Source organism: Mauremys reevesii, linkage group 8, assembly GCF_016161935.1.
Source record: "Mauremys reevesii isolate NIE-2019 linkage group 8, ASM1616193v1, whole genome shotgun sequence".
NCBI lineage: Eukaryota > Metazoa > Chordata > Testudines > Geoemydidae > Mauremys > Mauremys reevesii.
The window spans coordinates 46,015,304-46,026,698 of NC_052630.1; positions in this window are offsets into that span (position 1 = coordinate 46,015,304).

The window sequence follows — 11,395 nt, forward strand, 5'->3', positions numbered from 1 at the left end:
CCTCTAGTCCATCAAAAGATAGCTCTATCAATGGCTATTAACCAAGATGGTGAGGGACACAACCCCATGCTCTGGGTGTTTCTAGCATCTCTCACTGCCCAAAGCTGGGACTGGACAACGTTGGATGGATCACTCGACAATTACGCCCTGCTGCTCATTCCCTCTGATGTATCTGGCACTGGCTACTGTCAAAAACCAAGATACTGGGCTAGATGTACCATTGGTCTGACCCACTATGGTTGTTCTTATGTTCTCTTCAGTCATTCCAATGGGGGTGGAAGGAGATCTGAGTTTTCCCCTCTCATGGAATCTCTCATGGAACCCACTCTCAAGCCTGGCAAATCCCCAAATATCCCAGCAGATCCACAGGTGCTGAGGGTCATCCACACAAGGGCTTTGATCCACCATGTCAGCTCTGGGGGCAGCGTGTTCAGGGTCTGACACTGGCTGTGGCTACCTTTCTCCTTTCCTAGTATCCTCAGACATCTGAGGTCAGAGAAGATCAATCCTAGCTGCTCACTACAGTATTGCTCAAGTTGCTGGGAAAGGGTATGATATTATCTGGAGGGACCTGAACTCCATTAAAGACAGGGAAACCATCCATACCACCTCTTAAAATAGGTGGCAGAATTTTAACAAGGGGCACCTGGGAGTCATTTCCAGCAGATCACTGAATTATTACTGATAATTAGCACCTATCCAATATCAGGGTCTTAGTGTGCTAGGCGCTGTACACACACGACAGAAGATATTCCTTGTCCCAAAGAGCTTGCAATCTAAGGCCCTGATCCTGCAATTCAGATGCTGACTACTGTGCCCACAAAGAGGCTTGTTGAAATTCACATGGCTCCATGCAGGCCTAGCAATCATGCTGTCATAGGTCTTCTCTCCCACTTGGAGCTTTTGGGTTCCAAGATGGGGACCTGCATGGGCTCTTCTAAACTAATCTTAGTCTAGATCCGGTTCTGCTGCCACCAGTTAAGTTTAAAGTGGGTAACACACTGCCTGTCCCCCAAACTTCCCCTGGGGAACCCAGACTCAAACTCCTTGAATCTCACCAGAGAGAGAGAGAAATAGCCAGTTCCCCTCCCCCCCTTCCCTCTCTCCAGCCTGCTCCGGAGAGATACACACCGAGTCAAATCCTTGACTCAACACAAAGAGGGACTTACCTCCCCCTCCCCTGAAAATGCAAACAAGAGAAGAATCAATTAAGTCCTAAAAAGAAAAGAATTTATTAAAAAGAACAAAAAGAAAGTACTCTCTCTCTGTAATACCAGGATGGAACAATACACAGAGTCTAACCTATAAACCTGGAGAGAATTCCCCCTCCCCCTTTCTTTCTCAGTAAAAGCAAAGTAACAGCAATAGAAATAAAGAGATTCCTTCAGCAAAACACACAATTGCAAATGTAGAAATAAACTTATAATACTAGTATGCCTTTCTAATACTCACTAGACTGAATAGATGAAAAATACTGCAGAAACCTGGGAGGACTTGATTAAGATGTCTGGACTCCCTTAGCTCCCAAGAGAGACTCTCCTCAAAACAAAGAACACAGGGAAAAAAAACTTCCCTCCACAGAGATTTGAAATTATCTTGTCCCTGATTGGTCCTCTGGTCAGGTGTTCCTCAGGTACTGCTTGTTAACCCTTTACAGGTAAAAGAGACCTTAACCCTTAACTAACTGTTTATGACACATGCCATCTCCTGCAGGACTGTGGCCTAAATCATTGAGCTCTTTCTGTTAGACCATACTGCCAGTGATAGGCATGCGTGCATCTATTCCTCCGAGGCGTGTGGAGATGATGAGCTGTTTATCAGAGAGATGGGAGGTGCAAGGGCTCAGAGCTGCTCCACTGGTTATTCCTCTGGACACATAGAGGAGGCCAATTTCCATCTTGAGTGCAAACTCTACACTTCGGCAGCCGAGCCACATTCAAATCCTAATGCTGGATGTTTTAGTGCCTGGCTCCTTTTAACTGGCACATGTTAAGAGCTTTGAATTAACAGGTGCATAAAAACTGTCAAAAGCCAGTTAAATCTCAAGACAGTCTGTCAGTCGGATTAAAAAATATGGTGTTATGTAACCACATTCTCTCAACACTTGCAGCATATTACGGCATGACAAAGCCAGGTGCCCCTTCCTCCCACCAAAAAGCTGCAATTTTTAATCTTCCTCTTGGGGAAAAAAAAAATAAAAAAGTAGACTCCTGTCAGGAAGCTGTTTCCTTCTTTCCCCACCAAAAGTAGAATTCTCCCACCAAAGGTATCCTAGCCTATGGTGCAGGATGGGCAATAATCAGTTCTATCATGCTGATGGGTGGAAGCTCTCACAACACCCAGACCTAGAGTTGGGGGCTCCAGGCCATACAAAAGGGGAGATTTCCAGCTTTTCCATAGGAGACACAGTACTTGCTTCTAAGGCCTGGTCCACACTAGGACTTTAATTCGAATTTAGCAGCGTTAATTCAAATTAACCGTGCACCCGTCCACACCAGGAAGCCATTTAATTCGACCTAGAGGGCTCTTTAGTTCGACTTCTGTACTCCTCCCCGACGAGGGGAGTAGCGCTAAATTCGACATGGCCATGTCGAATTAGGCTAGGTGTGGACGGAAATCGACCTTAGTAGCTCCGGGAGCACACTGCACCACTCTGTTGATGCTCTGGACAGCGGTCCGAGCGTGGAAGTTCTGATCAGCCACACAGGAAAAGCCCTGGGAAAATTTGAATTCCTTTTCCTGTCTGGCCAGTTTGAATCTCATTTCCTGGTTGGACATCGGGGTGAGCTCAGCAGCACCGGCAACGATGCAGAGCTCTCCAGCAGAGGAGTCCATGCAATCTCTGAATAGAAAGAGGGCCCCAGCATAGACTGACCGGGAAGTCTTGGATCTGATCGCTGTGTGGGGCAATGAATCTGTGCTTTTGGAGCTGCGCTCCAACAAACGGAATGCAAAGACCTACGAGAAGGTCTCCAAAGCCATGACAGACAGAGGATCCAGCCGGGATGCAACGCAGCGCCGCCTGAAAATCAAGGACCTGAGACAAGGCTACCAGAAGACCAAAGCGGCAAACGGACGCTCCGGAGCCTGCCACCACTGCCCCACCAGTGACCGTGGACTCTGACAATGGGATAGTGTCGACGGCCAGTTCCTCGGCAATGTTCGCAGACGGGGAAGATGAGGAAGGGTTTGTGGATGACGAGGCAGGTGACAGCGCTTACAACGCTGGTTTCCCCGACAGCCAGGATCTCTTCATCACCCTCACGGAGAGCCCCTACCAACCCTTCCCGGCCGTTAACCCAGACCCTGAATCAGGGGAAGGATCAGTCGGTAAGTGCGTTAAACATGTAAACTTTTATTATTAATGGAACAGGAATCTGAACTATGTGAAAAGGAGGTCTATATATATGGGGATAGAACAGAAATCCTCCTGGGAGATCTCCACGAAGCTCTCCTGGAGGTAATCGAAAAGCCTCCACAGGAGGTTCCTGGGGAGAGCTGCCTTATTGGGTGCTCCGTGGTAGCACACCTTTCCGCGCCAGGCTTTCATGAGGTACTCAGGGAGCATTGCCTCCCCGAGCATGGCTGCATAGGCCCCTGGTTTGTGCCGGCTTTCACGCAGCATGCGCTCTCTATCTTCTTCAGTGACCGTCCTCAGGGTGATCTCGCTCGGAGACTCCTGCATCTAATTAGGGGAATTACTGTAATGTTACGCCTGGTCCAAAGTATTTTTAAAAAATCTCCAGACAGATGGCGTAGCAGAGACTCAGCACGCTGCTGCATGACAAGCGTAACGGAAAGCCAAAGAATCAAATGGACGCTCATGGAGGGAGGGGGGACTGAGGACGCAAGCTATCCCACAGTTCCTGCTGTCTCCGAAAAGCATTTTCATTCTTGGCTGAGCTCCAAATGCTTCTAGGGTCAAACACAGTGTCCGCGGTGGATCAGGGCATAGCTCGGCAATGTACGCACCCCACCCACCCACCCCCAGAAGTGAAAGGGAAAACAATCCTCTGTTGACTCTTTTACATGTCACCCTATCTTTACTGAATGCTGCAGATAGATGTGATGCTGCAGCACTCAACACCAATATCCTTGCTCCCCCCCCCCCATGGGTGGCTGACGGGACAGTATGGCTGATATCCATCGTCATCATCAGCCTATTGGCACATGGGGCAGTGCAAAAGGACTGGTAACCATGCCGACTAGCATCCATTAGGTCTATCAAGGGCGCCTGGTCCTAATTTTTCCTGGTAGATGGTGCAGTATGGCTGGTAACCATCCTCATCATAGCAACAGGGGGCTGAGCTCCATCAGCCCCCACCCTTCATGTGTAAAGAAAAGATTCAGTTGCCCCTGGACTAGCAGAGGGATGCTGGGCTCCTCTCCTCCACACTGCTTAATGTCCTGTCTGGACTATCATAGCAGCTGGAGGCTGCCTTCCACTCATTTCTCACTAACAAGTCAGTGTGTCTTATTCCTGCATTCTTTATTACTTCATCACACAAGTGGGGGGACAATGCTATGGTAGCCCAGGAAGGCTGGGGGAAGAACGGAATGAACAGGTGGGGTTGTTGCAGGAGCACCCCCTGTGAATAGCATACAGCTCATAATTTCTGCAGGATCTGACACAGAGCAGCTGTGCTCTCTGGTTCTATGATACAGTGGTTCTCTAGTACACTTGCCCATATTCTAGGCAGGACTGATTCTATTTTTAGATACCAAAAAGGAGGGATTGACTCAGGGAGTCATTCCCAATTTTGGCTTTTGCGCCCCTGGCTGATCTCAGCCAGGGGCACTTATGACAGCAGCAAATGGTGCAGTGCAAAAGGACTGGTAACCATGATCATCTTATTACCAATTTATGGTATGGTAGATGGTACAGTATGGCTGGTAACCATCTCTGCTGTCATGCAAAAGCAAAAGCATGCTGCTGTGTAGCGCTGCTGAATCGCCTCTGTCAGCGGCATCTAGTACACATACGGTGACAGTCACAAAAGGCAAAACAGGCTCCATGGTTGCCACGCTGTGGCGTCTGCCAGGGCAATCCAGGGAAAATGGGCTCGAAATGATTGTCTGCCGTTGCTTTCCTGGAGGAAGGGATGACTGATGACATTTACCCAGAACCACCCGCGAAAATGGTTTTTGCCCCATCAGGCACTGGGATCTCAACCCAGAATTCACAGAGACAGACTAGACAGTGTTCATTGTTCGCAAAAATGTATCTTTGCAAGGAATTCACTCCCTGTTTCCCATCACACAGCTTCGACTGTCTCCAGACCTGCCACAGCATCCCCCTCACAGAGGCTGGCAAAGATTAGGCAATGAAAGAAAAAGACACGAGACGAGATGTTCGCTGAACTTATGGGCTGCTCCCGAGCCAAGGCGGACCAGCAGAGCCAGTGGAGGGAGACCCTCTCTCTGTACCAGTGCTCACACAGCGAACAGGAGGAGAGGTGGCGTGAGGAAGAGAAGCAGGTGACTCAAACGCTGCTTGGACTAATGAGGGATCAAACGGACACGCTCAGGCACCTTGTGGATGTTCTGCAGGACCGCAGGAGGACAGAGCCCACCTGCAGTGTATCTGCAACCGCCCTCCCCCGCCACAAAGTCCCATACCCCCCTCACCCAAAATAACCAGAAGGAGGGGCGCCAGGGGCCATGAAAACTGTCACTGCACCCCAGCAGAGTGCTCAAGTACCCAAAAGCTCTCCTACCCTAAATTTTGAGAAGTCCTTCCCTTCCTGACTCACCCAAGCCCCAATCCCAGTTTCATCCCCTAACTGTCTAGTTAATTATTAAAAATACTTTGCTGTTAATTACTGTTTCCGTCATGTTTTTTCACAGAAGACTGTGTTTGAAGGGGGTGGGGTGGGGAAGGGGGGTGTTAATTGCATATGACGGTCACCTTTACCAGGGTACAGACATGGGGGCAGGATCAGCAGCAGGTCACACACACAGTGCAGTCAGTAGGCACCCTGGTCGGTATGGGAGGTGGTTTCTAGGTTCTGTGTGGGTGAGGGGGATGCGACTTTGTAGCGGAGGAGGGCGGTTACAGATCTTATGCAGCGGTCCTTGTCCTGGACCGCTGAGTCACGCAGCAGAGGAATCTGTATCCGTCCTCCTCCGCCACAAGGTCACATAGCCCCCGCACACAGAATCCCAAAAAGGAGGGATGGCAGGCTCCGTTGAAACAACCAGTCCGGCACTGCGGACCGCTCTAGGAGCAGGAGCCTGTCATTCCTCGAGTTCAGAGGCGGTCTTTACATCACCGCACACCCTACCCAGCACAGTCTGCATCCCAGTTTCAACCCTTTAACGCAAAGTCATTAATAAAGAAACCTTTGTTAAGTTACAATGGGACATGTATTTTATTTTTACACATGTGTTGGAAGTGGGGGAAACGGGGTGAACGGGGTATGTAACTGCAGAGAATAGTCAACAGTAACCGGGTAAAGAAACAGGGGCAGGTTCAGCTTCTCTGTAAAGAAACTGAACAGTCACAGGTCACGCTGCTCACTGGTACTTGAAGAGTTGCTTGTTGCTATCCAAGGCGCCTGTATAGGGCTTCATGAGCCAGGGCATTAGCGGGTAGGCTGGGTCCCCGAGGATCACTGTAGGCATCTGCACATCCCCAACAGTTATTTTGTGGTCCGGGAAGAAACTACCTTCCTGCAGGTGTCTAAATAGACCAGAGTTCCTGAAAACACGCGCGTCATGAACCTTGCCTGGCCACCCGACATTGATAAAATGTCCCCTATGCTCCACCAGTGCTTGCAGCACCATTGAAAAGTAGCCCGATTTCTCAGCAGCTGACTGTGGAAGAGGTGGACGATAAGGTGCGAGGAGGTGAAAACGGCCATAACTGCAGCGGGCTCCATGCTCGCAGTGCTGTGGCGTCCGCGCTGTCACTGACCAGAAAAGTGCATGAACAGATTGCCCGCAGGCACTTTCAGGGAGGGAGGGAGGGCGTGATTGACGGTTCAATGATGACAGTTACCCAAAACCACCCTCGACACATTTTTTCCCCCAGCAGGCATTGGGGGCTCTACCCAGCATTCCAATGGGCAGTGGGGACTGCGGGAACTGTGGGATAGCTTCCCACAGTGCACCGCTTCCAAAGTCGACGCTGGCCCCGTTAGTGTGGAATCACAAAGTCGAATTAGTGTCCTTAGTGTGGATACACAAATTCGACTTCGTAAGGTCGATTCCACAAATTCGAATTAAGTTGAATCGAACTACTCTTGTAGTGTAGACATACCCTAAGGCCAGACAGTCCTGGGAAATCAGACTTTCAAGTCGGAGTATTTTTCCCCCTCTCAAAAAGCTATTTTACATAATTTTTAGAGGGTTTCTATGATGTATTAGTTACAATTTTTCCGCTCTGCCTGAGTCCTGTTTAGCTGGACTTATGGTAACAAACGCTTCTGGCTTCCTAGGGGAAAGAATATAGTTCCAGTGGAATTTTCAAACTCTCTAAAACTTACATGGCAGATATGGAATACATTATGGAATGGTGTTTTACTGGCCTTAGAGTAGAATGACCGGCCTGCCCCACTCATGCCTTTGACATGCATGTAATGCAGTGAACTCAACTGAGTGCTAACACAATCCTTCTTACCACCCCACACCATGTATTCTCTCATGATCTCTCTAGTAAGGACCAGCTGGGCTATCAGCAATTCCATCTCTGGTCATGGAGCACCAATCAGAAGCCTGAAATGTAAGTTGGATTGATCCAGAAAATTTCTGAGCAATTGTTGGGAGGGAGAAGGGACAGGGGAACAAAAGATGAAAGGAGGAAGTTGTCACCAGACGTTTTCAGCAGAAAGGTTTGGGTTGAGTTACTGACTTGTCCATCTGCTGCTGTGGATGTGGAAGTCACCTGCTGAAGAGTGACTGTGGTCATTTTTGTTCAAAGAAGCTGAAATAGTGCCACAGATTAAGGCCAGAAGAGACCATTATGACCATCTAGTCTGACTCCCGAATGAAACAGGGTAGAGAATCTCAGCCAGTAAATATGTCTTGTCTCAATTTGTGGTGACGGTGCCTTCAACTCCAAGAGACTCAGGTGAGATTGGATCATTTATGATGGCTGGTAAGACACACTTCTCATGAACATATCTGAGTATAAGGTGGGATAGTTGAAAGCAGTCAGCAGTGGCCTAACTCTGTTCCCACTGGAGTACCACTCCATAGGGATAGATCAAACAATCAGTTTGTAAGCATCTGGAGGATAATAGGTTATAAACAATAGCCAGCATTTGTCAACAACAAGGATAAATCATGCCAAACCAATCTAATTTCCTTCTTTGTCTGGCCTAGTGGATGGAGGGAAGCAGTAGACATGATATATCTTGATTTTAGTAAGGCTTTTGACACAGTCCCAACATGACATTCTCAAACAAGTTAGAGAAAAGTGACCTAGATGAAATTAATAAAGGGAGGGTGAACAACTAGTTGAAAGACCGTACTCAAAGCGTAGTTTTCAATGGTTCACTGTCAAACTGGAAGGATGTATCTAATAGGGACCCACAGGGGACAGGCCTGGGTCTGGTATTGTTCAATATTTTAATTAAAGACTTGAATAATGGAGTGGAGAGTATGCTTATAAAATTTGCAGATGACACCAAGCTGCAAGGGGTTGCAAGCACTTTGGAGGACAGGATTAGAATGCAAAACCACCTTGACGAATTGGACAATTGGTCTAAATTCAACCAGATGAAATTCAAGAAAAACAAGTGCAAAGTACTTTACTTAGGAAGGAAAAAAATATCAAAATTACAACTACACAATGAGGAATAACTGGCTAGTGACAGTGCTGCTGAGAAAGATCTGGAGGTTATAATGGATCACAATTTGAATAGAAGTCAACAATGTGATACAGCTGCAAAAAATGCTAACAATTCTGGGGTGTAGTAATAGGAGAGTCTTATGCAAGACATAGACGGTAACTGTCCCACTCTACTTGGCAGTGGTGAGACCTCAGCTGGGGTAATCTTCCAATTTCGATCATCACACTTTAGGAAAGATGTGGACACATTGGCGGAAGTCCAGAGGACAACAAAAATGATGATAGATTTAGAAAACCTGACCTTATTTCACCAAAATCCCCAAAAGACCAACCCAGATCACCATTTCTGATATCCCAGTTCATAGCAGGATGGGATAAGCCATCTCTGATATTTTCAGTGCCTTCAAAAAAAAAAATCAATCAGTCTTTTCCATTTTTCTATTTGGCCATTGTGCTTTTAGGAATTCCTGGTTTTAGTTATAGTGTCTGTTAAATGTTCAGAAACTTCAGTTAGAGAGTAATAGAAAATCATTATAGTTTTATTTTCCATGATTAACATAGTCCTGTGACTACTTCTAACATTCCAATTGTCTGAAATAAATAATAAGAGATGAAGAAATGTCACCAATATTTGTGCAGACAACCTTGTATACGTCAATAGAGCTCATAAGCCTCAGATATCTATAGTCAACCCAAGAAAAAGGGTAATCCTACAATGGCTACTGCACAATTGTAAAACTGGGGTCTTAAAGGCAGGACAGTCTAGTGGATAAGGGCAGCAGGGTTCTATTCCTGGTTCTGCCACTGGCCTGTGTCTCTTCTTGGGCAAATCACTTCCTGTCCATGTCTCAGTTTCCTTTCCCCACCTTTTGTCTGTCCTGAAAGTTTTGGGGGGCAGGAAAGTGCACAGCACTTATCTGAACTGGGGCCTTTAGGCACTATCAGGATACAGATAATAAATAGTAATAAATTAAGTCGATATGACTCAAAATACACAGGAACTGATATGTTGAGTAAGGAGGAACCGCATCCACATAATTCCTTTCTGGAGCAGGAAACTGCACTTAATAAAAAATAGGGGTGTTGTGAGGCTAATAATACTTAACACCTTTGTAAAGCACTTAGAGATGCAAAAGTAACATATGCCATGGAAGTTTCAGAGAACATTTTCAAAGCACCACACACATAGCAGGAGGCTGGTAAGTAACTGGTACCCTTATTTTACAGCCAAGGCCCAAAGACATTAAGGTACCTGACTAAGGAGATACATTGAATCAGTGACAGGCCTGGGATGGGAACTTGGGAGACCTTAAGTCTATTTCTTTGATGCCTATTAAATGAATTAGTTAATAGAATTGATCTTATATAAAGCAAGTTTTTTGTCAAACATATTGTATCTACTGTGACAGGGCAAGGCCAGATGGCTAAAGGAAAGTAGTAAGAAACAGGTATGTTAGCCCCAGGCTAAATAAATCCCTGTTACTATGGTAACCAAATGGCAGTTGCTCCAGGTTAATCAAGACACCTGGGGCCAATTAAGATCCTTCCAGAAAGCAGTGGTGACAGCTAGGTTGATTGGGACACCTGAAGCCAATCAGGGGCTGGGTGAAACTAGTTAAAAAATGTCCCAGTTAGTCAGGTGGGTGTGCATGGAAGGAGTGGTGGGAGGAAGTTGTGCTGGTGGAGATACTTAGCTGGACATACCATATCAGGCACAAGGAAGGAGGCCCTGAGGTAATGGTGAAGTGGAGCTTGAGGAAGTGGGGGCTGCTCTGGGTAAGTAGTCCAGACCTCTTTCTAAAAGGTCATCTACCATAGCTGATACTCTTAGGATCCCTGGGCTGGAGTCTGGAGTAGAGGGTGGGCCTGGGATCACCCTTTCCCCCCCCCCCAATTAATCACTGAGACTGGGAGATAACAGAGATGTGCAAGGGAGGCTAGTTTCTCCTCACCTCCCTTGCTGTCTTATGATGAAAATGGGTCAGTAGGCTGTGACCCTTGCCTCTAGAGAAAGAAGGGCTATGTGGAGGGTCACAGTGAGCCTCAGGCTAGTGAAATCTGCCAGAAAATGTGGCACCCACAGAGACAAGGACAGAGCTTTGTCACCCTATCCATTGGAAACCTAACCCCTAGTGTGCCACACCACTACCTGTTGGAACCCTAATCAAGACCCTAGAGCCTGATCTTTTGGTTACCCTTTGGAATACTATCCCTACCCCTGGGCTGGGGAGCTGAGCCCTTTGGACCCCCAAACACCTACACTTTGAAAACCCTGATCCTTGGGCACAGAGCCCTGCCCTTTCAAACCCCAACCCTAGAGTCCTACCCTTGTGACCCCTGCCCTTTGCCCTAACCCTAAGGACTATCCTGACCCTTGGGCCAGGAAGCCCCATCCCCAGGTACCCTTACCCAAACCCTAAAAACTGATCCTTTGGAACCCTACTCCTAGAGCTGTACGCCTGACCAAGTCTTACAGGGAAAGCTAGCTTCTGCTAATAGTCCCACCTTTGCTGGCATCTGCCTTCCTTGCTTAACATAATCTGGCATGATGGACTCCCCCTAATAGGCAGAAGGTACCATGTGATTTTATGATGGAAAAAT